The sequence below is a fragment of the Epinephelus lanceolatus genome, chromosome 16 (genome assembly GCF_041903045.1).
Source record: "Epinephelus lanceolatus isolate andai-2023 chromosome 16, ASM4190304v1, whole genome shotgun sequence".
NCBI classification, from domain to species: domain Eukaryota; kingdom Metazoa; phylum Chordata; class Actinopteri; order Perciformes; family Serranidae; genus Epinephelus; species Epinephelus lanceolatus.
In genome coordinates, this window is record NC_135749.1 from 37,957,141 (window position 1) to 37,972,146 (window position 15,006).

The following is a 15,006-nucleotide window of genomic DNA, read 5'->3' on the forward strand; positions in this document are numbered from 1 at the left end:
TACATGCCCATTAGCCACTTAGCACAATCATTACTGCTTTGCCGACAGCGTCATTAACAGGCGGCTCGCTCAGTGTGTGACGTGCACTTGTAGATAAAATATAGGCTCATGAAGGTGTCAGCGTCATTTTTCAATTGTTCTCCATGAGCATATGGCTGCCTAGGGAAAAAGCACCACACACAGCGTCTTTTTTTCAGAGCACTCTGCCTTTTCTGTGCGGCCACTCTGAGCACTTAAAGTTAAAAATCTCTGAACTTTTCAGAAAGGCGCCGGTGATGTCAGTGCCGCTTCTTTAGCAGGGCTACTGTTTACTGTCACAACAAAGGCAGACAAGCTCTCTTTGTTTGGGAGCAGATAGGCCAGCAGATGCTGGATGTTGTTGGTGAGTGTTATCACGTCAGCTTTGTAAGCTTGAAGTTAACTGTGTCAACCCTCTTTTAATGTAGCGTCACGTCAGCTACCTGGCTTATGATAGTGTCAAGATATTGTTGTCATAGAAACAAAACCCACACACAGCACATCATCAAAAAAAGCACACAATTGAAGCTAGGGTAGCAGTGGGGGAACATACTACATGTCAGGTGTCTGCTCCTCTGCAGATCTGATGGATGGAGCACTTTGGGGTCAGCGTGGAAGTCGTGCAATGTTGCAGTTGCCATGATGCCGAAAGGGAGGACGTCGACACAGTCCTGTAAGATTCTAAAGCCAAACCCTGTTCTTTTTTCCTGAACCCATCACTTGCATTTGTTGTTGAAGAAAGAAAACGTCAATTTGTGGTGTTGTACTGACGTAGCGTGTTTATTTTGAAAGAGACTATATGCTAACGGTGAAAATGGAAGTGTATTTTGAAAACAGATAATGCATGTAACAGGCTGAAGTTGCCATGGCATCCTAGAACAACAACCAACGCACCCAGGGTACCTTGCACGTCCTATCTCGAAGTGAAAAGTCCATAAACAAATGTCGATATGTGATGAGGTTGGAGTGAGAATGTGTTGCCTATGGGAGACAGGGGGGACAAGGGAAGGGACTTTGCCTCTCTTTAGCGGCAGGAGTAGGTCGGAAGGACTACAGGGTAACTACCTAATTCTTGTCTTATTTGCAAATGTGCTCCACGCAACTCTACAGTGAAATAAGATTAAGTAAATCAATGTATGGGATACTGACTGTATGACTGTATCCTTCCAAGATGCTGATGCCACCCCAGACTGCTCCCCTATTCCCATTCTCTATAAAATGACATGATACTAGTCCTAGTAGTAGTAATACTCCAGTGTAAACACTCAGAAACATGTAAAAGTCCTGCATTCAAAATCAGACTTAAGTAAAAGTACAAAGCAATCAGGATCAAAATATAAGGTACCAAAAGTAAAATAGAATAATATCTATTATATTACTTGATCAATTATTGATACATTAATGTGTTCATCACTTTAATGTTAAAGGTGGAGCTCATTTTAATGACCTATGTACTGCTGGGTGGTTTAATCTGTAATAATACAGGGCTCTAGGCTGCGACCAAATGGTCCATTTTTGGAGTCAGTACGTAAAACGAGGGAGCAAGTCTGCCAGTGTAGGCCAATGTGTGTGAGATGGAGAAAGTCTGAGAGTGGGTGATTACTGTTGGGTGGGACTGTTTTCCACTGCACCGGGACTTTGCCTGTTTGAAGACTCCTGGTAAAGAGCCACTGAAGAGGCTCCACTAACTGGGCTACACAGTCTTTCAGGAGCTTAGGACACACTCCATCCGGGTCTGCAGCTTTTCCTGTACGCAGTCTCCTGAGCTCCGCCCTCACCTCGTCTGCTGTAAAGGACAGTGGTAGTTGGCCATGGGTGGTAGTACCTGCAGTAGTGGGGGAGGGGCTACTTCCAGAAGACAGTGGAGCAGGAGCAGCAGGTGACACTGTGGAAGGGGGGATGGATGCAGGGGTAGGGTGAACACTGCCCCCTCCATCAAACCTGTTAAAGAACAGGTTGAAGTTGTTGGCTTTGTCCATTTCACCATCCATAACCTGGCTATTCTTCTTTGAATAGCCTGTGGTGTTCTTCATTCCCTTCCACACCTCTCTGATATTGTTCTGCTGCAGCTCTCCACCTTTCTTTTGTAGGTGTCCATGTCCATGTTGTTGTCCTGTGGCTGCAGTAGTATAGTCCAGTCTGTACATTCAAAACAGTCCCTGAGAGACTCACTGATCTCCGAGGACCACTTCCTGACTGAGCACGTGGTAACAGGCAACTTTAATACACAGGGTTTGTATGTAGGCTGGAAAGAGACCAGATTATGATCTGATCTGCCAAGAGGTGGTAGGACAGAGGCACTGTAGGAGTCCTTGGCATTTCCATAAAACAGATCTATTGTTTTAGTCTCCCTGGTGGGACAGTCCACATACTGAACAAACCCAGTGAGATGGGAAGAGAGAGTAGTTGATTAACAGATAACAAGATATAAATCCCATGTATAGCCTTTTTTGTGACTAAATAAAAATGTATTCATGCATCTTTTTGTAACAGACTACATGTGTTCAAAGACAGAAATGTTTGTAAATGCAAACAAGACTATAACTCAATAAACTGGACATTTCTTACATTAGAAACCTTTGTTTCTTGTTTTTTTTGGCCAATTCTTCAGCCTATTTCACTGCACATCTTGACAGGCCGCAATAAAAATATGCACTTTCAGTCCCTCTACAGCCTATACTTCCACATATCTCATCATATCATGATGTGGTTGAATATTATTTCTGGCCCACACAATTCAAGTTACATTTTAATAGGCCTTACTAACACATCCATAAGTTGTTTCTTTTTTCGGCAGTTGAAAAACCCACAACGTCACATCCGTATTGCAGTGAATTGTGGGTTAATAAATCGGTGAAGTGTGCTGAAGTCTGGACTGCAAGCAGACTCTCTGGAAGTCTGCAGAAAGTCTGCATGAGGCCCCTTGTGGACTGGATGAATTGTGGATTTGGGCAATCCTAAGCACTCCCAGACTTCCCGGGAACGTGCCCACAAAGTCTCCAAGTCTGTAAGTGCGATCAAGTGCGGACATTTGGATTCAGCCAGACAGTTTACCGACAGTATCCAGCAACCTTCAGTCCATACAGGAAGTCACAGAAACACGATACGTTAGTGATGCCCTAAATGATGTTGATTCATTAAAATATTATCACTCATATATCAGTTTGTTCTCAGTCTCCAGTTGTTTTAATTATGATAAATTAATTTATTGAAATGCTTTATAGGCTATTTGTAATTTATGTTCATGGTTCAACCTCCATTTTACATGAATTCTCATGTAAATCAGCATCATATCAGTTTGCTGCTGCAGAGCAGACCTGTTGCCTCAGCTACATAGGCTGAATAAATTGTATATATAAGGTTAATATTTTCAGAGGAAAAAAATACAAGACAACAGCTTTCATTAAAGATTAGTCAGATATAGTCAGGGCTTCACATCTGTACAGATGTTATTTTAAGAATGCTCACCTCCCACTGACCATACGTCTCTGTGATGCTAAATACTTCAATAATTAAAACAGTCCAATGTTAATATACAGTAGACTATGTAGACTATGACTATATAGTTTATGATACAGTTAAAATGGCCAAAAATGTGAATAATTGCATTGCAGGATGATTTAAGGTGTGCACCTAAATTTTCTGCTTGTGCTCCTAAACTTTTTCAGATAGTGGCTAGTTAGTCTGGAACCCTGTACTGCCTAGTTCACACTACACAACATTTCTGTCCGTTATGAAAGTCACTGTGTCACATTAGGCGATTGTGGGGTCATAAATCGTGCCGTGACTTGGCCGACAGACATGACACACTACGTGATAGTCCACATCAATCATCTCCAGTCGTCTTTCACGATGTGTGTGATGTTATTATTATTACTATTTTTTCAGTTACTGTGGCTGTTCATGTGCCAGCCAAAATGTTAAAAAGATGGCAGATGCCAGATGGCAGGAGCTACATTTGAAGTACTGTACGAAAACATGCAAGTCACTGAATCCTTCACAACAAGTTTATGCAAATGTTTCACAATGGAAGCCTTTTCAGAAAATGAAGGGATTCTCTTGACTGAAGTTATAAGGGGCTTTTAATTTGAAACAGGTACAGGAAGTGTTAAGTTTGAAATGACGGCATGATGCAATAACTTTATCAAGGTGAAAGGGGAGCGTTTAAAACTAAAAATATAAAAATACAGAGGGATTAATAAATAACAGCCCGTTTATAATGTAGTCTGTTTCAAATGAAGCTGGTAGCCTCTGCAGTTGTGGTGAGTAAAAGACCTGCCACTATTTTTTTAAATTTTCTTACTTTATGTCTGTCTCCATTATAAAGATATAACATTGTTTGCTAGCTTGACGCTAATGGCAGTACTTGCCGGGTTGACAAAGTGCCTCTGCTGTTTCACCCCATCATTTTTCCCTTTTTACTCTGTGTGGTAACATCCCTAGAGGAAATATCTAAACGGGTGTGGTGTTTTTGTCATACATTTGTCTATGGCAGCTTATCACTCTGTGTTCCAATTGGTCAAAGTGACGGATGAGACGGGAGCAGTTGTGAACGACAAAAAGAAAATCAAACATGCTAGACTTTCTGTCGGAACGTCATGAGGCGTCCCAGGCGTGGCGTCAGTTGTCGTCTTCTTTGACACACTACATGAGATGAAACGATGGATTCTTTCTTTTTACGCTTCACGCTGCTGCAGCTCTTTTAAAATCTTACTTGATTTTTATCATTTATAGTTTTAACACTCCATGACTTTATTTATCAGTTCTGTTTTATGTTCAGTCTATTTTAATATAGTATACTGCCCTTATTTTAAAGTGCTTTGTGCTGCATTTCTTGTATGAAGATATACAAGTATATAAATTAGGGTTATTATTATTATCCTCCATGGCAGAATTTACAACCAGAAGTTACGTAGCTCCTTAACACAAGGCAAAAAACAATCTGGACAATTACTTGAACTTACCAAAAAATCCTGCAGCAGGACAAGATAGTCAGCACGCCCAGATGCCCGCCCCTACCTACCGCCTGGCACACAATGCACCCCACACCGATGCCAGTCCCTGCAGGTGGCGGCTTCACAGGGTGGGGGCTCCATGTTATTCATTCGGGCTGAGCCCAGACGGGCCCTATGGTCCAAGGACCGGCCACCAGACACTCGCTGGTGAGCGCACAGAATCATTTCATAACTCAGATAGCTCACTTCAACAGGTCAGATAGTAAATTTCAGGTGGATGATGATGAAGAGGAGGAGGATGTGGACCACACACAGACAGAAAGAGATTGTGTGTTGTGTCGTTCGCGAACGAATAGTTCAAAAGAACGAATCTGTTGAGTGAACATACTGAACTGAATCACTTCCGGAACTGATTAGTTCATTTCTCAGTTCAGTTGAGCTCAGCAGCGAGCATGCAGGTCCAGGAGTGGAACTGCCGATTCGGTCCGTGCGAACAATGAATCGCGAGTCGCGAGGCAGCCAGGGTGCAGGGAGGGGAGGGACTGCCTACCGCGTGACGAATCACTCGGTGAACGAATTACTCAGTGAACGATGTAACCCGATCCCTGAGTGATTCAAATCATTTTTTCTCAGTGATACACTTTCATAGACACCGTTCCAAGCTAATCACACAATCACACACCTCCCCATTGTTTTAACAGACTTAGTTTCCAGATAAACAAACTTAAAACGTTAGGCTGGCCAGTAATTAGACTCACCAGTGCAGGGCAGACGCAGCAGCAGCTCAGCTGTGTATCAGTTCAGTGAGTCGGACTACGCAGTACACAGTCAGGGCTCCTCCCGCCAAGCACTGAACGATTCAGTGAACAAATCTTTTTAATGAACTGATTCTAGTGTTTCAGTAACATCTAAAGAACTGCTTTGCCCATCACTAGTGGAGACGGAGACAGAGGACAGCTCCGCCCCCTCGAGCAACTGCGGTGCTAAATGGAGGACACAGGGAGACAGACTGGTGACAGAGAAATAATTCCAGTGGAGCAAATCAGGAAATGTGTCTTTTGATTTGGTCTCATGTTGTGTTTTTGCAACACATAGCACAAACAAATGCATTGGACTCAGTAGGCCCGTTTCCACCGCACGACCTTTGGGGTAATTTTACGGGGCCGGGGCCGTTGGTGCGTGTCTCCACCACAGGAACCACCCCTGAAGGACAGAGTTCCGGAACTTTTATAGGGGCTAAACAAGTCCCTGCCTCGGAGTAGGTACTCAGAACGGCCCCGAGAAACTCCTGGCTGGGGCTTGGGGTTTACTTGGTGCTGATTGGATAGACTCAAGGCGGGATGTGACGTCAACAGAAAGCGTCAAAATAGCCGGCATTTTTAAAACTCAACAGACGAGGGTTAGCTCGTTCATATAGCTTTCGCCGCCATGTAAACGAAGAGACACGCCAGAAACACAGCAACCACCTCAGCTCCTTCCGTAAGGGATAATGTATAGTGAGCCGGTGACAGTTGAAATATAACTCCTGACAGGGGAATGGAACCCCGGAAGGGAGTTATTTTTCAACTGTCACCGACTCACTATAGAGGAAATCGCCTTGTTTACAAATACTTCCAGGTAGAAAACCAGCAGAGTTTAGCTACAGTACAGGCCAAAAGTTTGGACACACCTTCTCATTCAATGCGTTTTCTTTATTTTCATGACTATTTACATTGTAGATTCTCACTGAAGGCATCAAAACTATGAATGAACACATGTGGAGTTATGTACTTAACAAAAAAAGGTGAAATAACTGAAAACATGTTTTATATTCTAGTTTCTTCAAAATAGCCACCCTTTGCTCTGATTACTGCTTTGCACACTCTTGGCATTCTCTCCATAGGCTTGAAGAGGTACTCACCTGAAATGGTTTTCCAACAGTCTTGAAGGAGTTCCCCGAGGTGTTTAGCACTTGTTGGCCCCTTCTCTTCTGCTTGTTGCCTCTCCTTAGCAGTGGTTTCCTAGCAGCTATTTGACCATGAAGGCCTGATTCGCGCAGTCTCCTCTTAACAGTTGTTCTAGAGTTGTTCTGCCAGAACTCTGTGTGGCATTCATCTGGTCTCTGATCTGAGCTGCTGTTAACTTGCGATTTCTGAGGCTGGTGACTCGGATGAACTTATCCTCAGAAGCAGAGGTGACTCTTGGTCTTCCTTTCCTGGGTCGGTCCTCATGTGTGCCAGTTTCGTTGTAGCGCTTGATGGTTTTTGCGACTCCACTTGGGGACACATTTAAAGTTTTTGCAACTTTCCGGACTGACTGACCTTCATTTCTTAAAGTAATGATGGCCACTCGTTTTTCTTTAGTTAGCTGATTGGTTCTTGCCATAATATGAATTTTAACAGTTGTCCAATAGGGCTGTCAGCTGTGTATTAACCTGACTTCTGCACAACACAACTGATGGTCCCAACCCCATTGATAAAGCAAGAAATTCCACTAATTAACCCTGATAAGGCACACCTGTGAAGTGGAAACCATTTCAGGTGACTACCTCTTGAAGCTCATGGAGAGAATGCCAAGAGTGTGCAAAGCAGTAATCAGAGCAAAGGGTGGCTATTTTGAAGAAACTAGAATATAAAACATGTTTTCAGTTATTTCACCTTTTTTTGTTAAGTACATAACTCCACATGTGTTCATTCATAGTTTTGATGCCTTCAGTGAGAATCTACAATGTAAATAGTCATGAAAATAAAGAAAACGCATTGAATGAGAAGGTGTGTCCAAACTTTTGGCCTGTACTGTATATCACATTTTTCACGTCACTATATCACCGTTTAGACTAATCTGATGTTTGTAAAGTCTATAAACACAATGATTGAACAAACATTACTATTTCTGTGTGCACGTTTTGTAATTAATAACATGGTTATCGTAGATTAGCTGGGCTAACCGTTAGCTGTTAGCGGTGTCTGTAATAACTCATTAACTCAATAAACGGTCCGTGAAAAAAATATTTTTTCCAGTGGATATCTTAGTTACATTATGATTGAGCTAGCAAAGCAGTTTTGTGTTGCGATGTGTGGTGTTTATTCAGTTTTGGGAAATCACGATGTCTAGAAAGCATCAGTGGCTGCAGCTGACAGGGACAGCTAACAGCAGCAGCAAAGCTAACATCAGGACGTCATCTGTTAAAAGCCTCCCGTTGTCGGATACGACATGAAACTACTCCAGTTAGCTCAATCATGTTGTAACTAAGACATCCGCTGGAAAAAATATTTTTTTCACGGACCGTTTATTGAGTTAGAGTCATTACAGACACCGCTAACGGGGCTAACAGCTAACGGTTAGCCCCAGTAATCTACGATAACCATGTTATTAATTTCAGAACGTGATAGTAATGTTTGTTCAATCATTGTGTTTACAGACTTTACCAACATCAGATTAGTCTAATCGGTGATAGTGACATGAAAAATGTGAGATATTCATATATATGTAAACTCTGCTGGTTTTCTACCCGGAAGTATTTGTAAACAACAAGGTGATTCCCTCCAAAGGGACACTAACAACTCAAAGTACACATCAAATAAAATTTCCTATTACCTACAGACACTGCTAATGGCTAATGGCTAACGGCTAACGGCGTCCCTACGCCCCTATGTCGCCCGGTCAAAATGGTCGCACAACGATTACGTCACATTCAGAGCCCAGTAACTTTACAGGAACCTCCCTCCTACTCCGATCTCTCTCAGTGGAGACACGGCAGTTGAGAGGGCCGAGCGAGAGGATGTTCCTGTAGTAGTTCCTGCCCTAAATAGTACCAGGAACTTCTTCAGTGGAAACGAGCCTAGTGTGCAAGGTTTCTGTGCATTATGTGTTTTTTTTGGATGACAGATTTAAAAAAACACATACGAAAAAACAGACTCACTGTGCAAAGACCTTTAGTCTGGCCCCTTCCCTGGGGCCACTTTGCCTTGGGAGACCCTACCAGGGGGTATTAGCCCTGTACAATACAACTCCCAGGATCACAGGGACACACAAACCCCTCCACCACATTAAGGTGGCAATTCTTGGAGGGGACCCAAGAATCGCCCCTTTTGCCACTTTTGCTTTTCATCTCTTCCCCCAGGAGGAGCTGGAAAGCGTTGCTGGGGAGAAGGATGTCTGGAATGCTTTGCTTGGCCTGCTGCCATCCTGCTGATGGATGGATGGATACTAAAAAAATTACATGAAGTAGTAAAAACAAAATTATTTTTATTCTATCCCATTTTTGTTTAAAAAAAATACACTATCTCCATTGCAATGAATCATGCCTGTTTCTGTCATGACCCTGTACTTGTCACTAGTTTCCCTGTGTTTTTGCTTATGCTCTGTTTCTCGTCCCCCTGTCTGTCTCTCTGTAGGTGTTTTTCAAGGTCAAGAAAGAGTTCTCAAATGGCCAAATTTCAAGAAGGCTACTATGAGGTGCTGTTTGTAAAGTGGCTCATGCTGAAAATAACATCAACATTTTGCCACATTTAGCTTCAAACAATGTTTAAAAAAGTGTTTTTTCTAATGTCACCTTTTACCACATTTACAGCAATATTTGTTAACTTAGAAATATATTAAATAGTTAAATCTAAATATTAAATGTGGCACCTAAATGTTAAATCTAAAATATTAAATCAAAAATATTAAATCTAAATCTAAATCAAAATATTAAATCTAAATCTAAATCTAAATGTTAAATCTAAATGCTAAATATAAATATAAATATAAATATAAATATAAATGTTAAATCTAAATCTAAATGCTAAATCTAAATCTAAATGTTAAATGTTAAATCTAAGTGTTCTGGGTGAAACTAAATATTTAGCTAATATGCAAATTCACACTGCTGGTCACCGGAAGTACCAAAATGAAAGCTCGAGATGGTCAGACTGTGTTTATAGAATCAAATAATGAATTAAAACCAACTTATTGGGGGAAATGGACACTTGAACATACATTAGCATGATAATAACTACCTAAAATAACAAGAAACATGTTTGGAGAAATTTTATTTGATGTGTACTTTGAGTTGTTAGGGTCCCTTCGGAGGGAATCACCTTGTTGTTTACAAATACTTCCGGGTAGAAAACCAGCAGAGTTTAGCTACATATATATATGAATATCTCACATTTTTCATGTCACTATATCACTGTTTAGACTAATATGATGTCTGTAAACACAATGATTGAACAAACATTACTATCACGTTCTGAAATTAATTAACATGGTTATTGTAGATTAGTGGGGCTAACCGTTAGCTGTTAGCCCCATTAGCGGTGTCTGTAATGACTCTAACTCTAAACGGTCCGTGAAAAAAATTTTTTTTTTTCCAGCGGATGTCTTAGTTACAACATGATTGAGCTAACTGAAGTAGTTTCATGTCGTATCCGACAACGGGAGGCTTTTAACAGATGACATCCTGATGTTAGCTTTGCTGCTGCTGCTGCTGCTGCTGCTGCTGCGGCCACTGATGCTTTCTAGACATCGTGATTTCCCAAAACTGAATAAACACCACACATCGCAACACAAAACTGCTTTGCTAGCTCAATCATAATGTAACTAAGATATCCACTGGAAAAAATATTTTTTTCACGGACCGTTTAAGAGTTAATGAGTCATTACAGACACCGCTAACGGGGCTAACAGCTAACGGTTGTTAGCTTAGCTTAGGTTGTTAGTCCCTCCGAAGGGACGCTAACAACTCAAAGTACACGTCAAATAAAATTTCTCCAAACATGTTTCTTGTTATTTTAGGTAGTTATTATCACACTAATGTATGTTCAAGTGTCCATTTCCCCCGATAAGTTGGTTTTAATTCGTTATTTGATTCTATAAACACAGTCTGACCATCTCAAGCTTTTATTTTGGTACTTCAGGTGGCCAGCAGTGTGAATCTGCATATTAGCTAAATATTTAGTTTCACCCAGAACATTTAGATTTAACATTTAACATTTAGATTTAAATTCAGCATTTAGATTTAACATTTAGATTTAGATTTAGATTTAATATTTAGATTTCTATTTAGCATTTAGATTTAACATTTAGATTTAGATTTAGCATTTAGATTTAGATTTAGCATTTAGATTTAACATTTAGATTTAGATTTAGATTTAATATTTTGATTTAACATTTAGATTTAGATTTAATGTTTAGATTTAACATTTAGGTGCCACATTTAATATTTAGGTTTAACTATTTAATATAACAAATATTGCTGTAAATGTGGTAAAAGGTGACGTTAAAAAATTCACAACACTTTTTTAAACATTGTTTGAAGCTAAATGTAGCAAAATGTTGATGTTATTTTCAGCGTGAAAATGCCTCAAAAATGGTTTGATCCACCCCATCCCTCCCACCTTTCCCTGACTCGGGCTCTGAGCGCTCTATCTGCACAGAGCAATGTGCTGCCTTCCAAAGTTGGTGATATGCAGTAGTGGTCTAAGTACCTGGCTTAAACCAGGATATGTGGCACATTTCTTAACTTCTACCACTCAATACCAACACATTATTATCATTACCAGTCCTCATTTTTGCTGCATTTAATCGTAGGTCACTGTTTATGTTGTTAGGTAGGAGTTAGCTGACGTTTTTTTTCTAGCTAGGAAACGTTACAGGTGGTCAGTGCCACTGTCCTCTGTTTGAATTGGAATGAGAGAAGCTAGCTGTTGTGTCATGTGCATGTGTTAATATTAACGCCAGGGTGCTACTGACTAGCTAACTGACTGGATGCCCATTAACATTATAAGTCCTATTGTGTGTGTGTGTGTGTGCGTGTGTGTGCACATACATTGTACCATAGGCAGGGTTGCCTCTCTTTTATTATTTTATTATTATTATTTTGTAGATTTCAAGCACTTTTCTTTTTTGAAGTGTATTTTTATTTATGTATTTGTATTATATAATACAGACAAGAAGGAAAAAGGCAGAGACAAACATTCAAAAAGTCAATTACTGTTAATGTGTTAATGTTACATGTTGTGCATTGCATTTCAAATAAAAGTCCAAAAAATAATTCCAAGGTCCATTTTTGTATTTTTGGTACTCACTATAGGGGGCTGGTTTACTCCAGAAACATACATACTGTTTATGTGTATGTTGAGGAGCTGCTGTTACGATATGTTTCTTTTATCATTCCAATCCATTCCTCTTTTGCTGTGGCTCAGCATTTAAATAACCTTTATCAGATTTGATGGTTTAGTCACAGACTTTCCCAAAAAGTGTTGTGCTTTTCTTTCACAAATGTGGGAATGAAATTGCGTTAAAATGTACAAAACAGTGAAATTTATCTTGCCTGGCTGGGCAGCTCTCTGGGTCCTCAGCACCCCTAAACCTCTGATCCTAGAATCGCCCCTGAGTTATATTATTATTCATATAATAACATAACAATATACTATTTATCGTGTTATACGGTGAAATGTTTCACCTTATAACGTGATGACTTATATTGTTTGAACGACTGCGCCTTTGCCCCCAAATTCCACCAGATGCGTGTGGGCTGCATCGTGCTTCCACCGGCTGCAGCTGTGCTGCGTTCCGGCTCCATCACAGCTGCGGCGCTCCGGAGCCCTCCGCAACAGATACGCAGGACTTCTATTTTTGCCGGACGCTAGAGCAAAAGCGCAGCAATTCAGGAGGTCATCCCTATGTTTCCAGGGTTCTATGTTTCCCGGGTTCTATGTTCCCCACTTAACCCTGCAAAAAAGCTTCTATGTTCCCTGCTTATACAAAAAGGGTTCTATGTTTCCCGCTTATACAAAAAGGGTTCTATGTTTCCCGCTTATCCAAAAGGGTTCTATGTTACCCGCTTATACAAAAAGGGTTCTATGTTTCCCGCTTATACAAAAAGGGTTCTATGTTTCCCGCTTATACAAAAAAGCTTCTATGTTCCCCGCTTATACAAAAAGGGTTCTATGTTTCCCGCTTATACAAAAAGGGTTCTATGTTACCCGCTTATACAAAAAGGGTTCTATGTTTCCCGCTTATACAAAAAGGGTTCTATGTTTCCCGCTTATACAAAAAGGGTTCTATGTTTCCTGCTTGGTTGAGCGGGCAACATAGAACCCGGGAAACATAGAATCTTTTTTGTGTAAGCGGGGAACATAGAACCTTTTTTGCAGGGTTAAGTGGGGAACATAGAACCCGGGAAACATAGAACCCTGGAAACATAGATACGCTCCCCAATTCAGCATGGAGCAGATCATGCGGGGCAGGAAGTCGTGCACAGAAACAAAATAAAACATCCGGTTAATTTTCAAAATAAAATACAGTGTTCACGGCGGATCATATTTCCCTGCACTACACCTTGAAAACGTCATAATGGGCGGAGGCAGGCCCGAAGTCAATAGGTCAGAGGTTTTCAGACGTCATTTCACCCCGTTGACACCACGGACGAGGAGATGTCAGTCATGGAGGTGCACCGAGATGTCTTCCTACTACTCCTCTGGTTTTGTGGTTCTTGTTATATTGCGCGATTATGTGTGAATTTGCAAGATCTCGTGGGTCCTCGTGGGTCCTCGTGACTCCCGCCGTCCGGCAGAGCTGCAGCGCTCCGCACAGCAAAGGCAGCCGGTGGGTGTTGACGGACGGCGGAGCACGCAGTGGATAACCAGCGCAGCCGTTCTGCAACGGACACGCATCCAGTGGAATTCCGGCATTACAATCCTCAACACAGCAACATGTGAAGTGGGCTGAACCCGAACCAAATTTTTTTGATTTTTTTCAGCAGTGTGATTTGCTTATTTCATTTTGGTTAGTGGAATTATTAATCAGACTCTTCCACGTCCACGCCAGCCACCAACACCTGTGTTGAATCGATGCCGTAGGCTCCACGTCGACGTAGAGCCTATGCCGTAGCCTGACGTGCACCTCCCCAGAACTGTAACTACGCGTCGCCATGATGCAGACCTCCTGTCTGTCGCTGTATACTGACACCATTTCCCTCAGTGGAAAGGGAGCTTGTATTTACTTTTAGTTCACAGATAAAAAACAATAAATTGTTAAGACAGTAAAGCCTCCACTAAAATAGCATTTTAAGTTGTGTGTGATTTATCCTTCAGGGATTTATACTTAGGGGTTTATCTAGGTTTCATATGAGAAGAGGAAATCTCCGCTTGGCGCTAGGCTAAGTTATACGATGTTAAATGCCATAGGCTTGTGCTGATAATGTTAGCATGTTGTATTTGTTTGAAAAACATGTAGTGTGAAAGTTGTTTTGTCAGTGAACCTTGTGAGTTGTAATGGAGCCAAATTGTGTGCCGTTACCTTTGTTAAATTGTTACTGTTGTCCTTGGTTTTATATGAGAAGAGGAAAAGACTGCTGGCCGCTAGGCTGATCAATACAATGTAAAATACCATAGGCTTGTGCTAATAACATTAGCATGTTGTATTTGTTTAAAAACATGTTTAGTACATGACATTTGTTCTGTCAGTGAACTTTGTGAATTGTAATGGAGCCAAATTGTGTGCCGTACCTTTGTTAAATATTGCCGTTGTCCCTGGTTTTATATGAGAAGAGGAAAAGATCACTAGCTGCTAGGCTAATTTATACAATGTAAAATGCCATAGACTTGTTCTAATAACGTTAGCATGTTGTATTTGTGGGGAAAAGTGTTTGTCTGTGAATGCTGGGAGTTGTGAAGCTGATTTGAGTACTTGTGTTTAAAGTCATCCCTATTAAGCCATGTTTAATGTGTGTTTAATGTGTGTTTTTAATCAAATAAATTTTACAGCACTTCACAGAAACCTCTGCCACTGACTTGTGTTTTGGAGGTGTAACTGCAGAGTGACACGGACACACCACCACAGAAGTAGAAATATTCACAACGGCATAGGCGAAGTGCATATATAGGGTCTACGCACAACCATAAATCCCCTTTTAGCGCTCGATCTCTGCTGTAAATCACGTTATTTTAAAAATCTCATTACTTGGCAGTGGACACATTGGAAAGTGTAAATTATGAGGTTTTTGTCTTTTTTTTTTTTCACACTTGGATGATAAAAACTCGTGGAGACATAATTCCAAATAAATGAC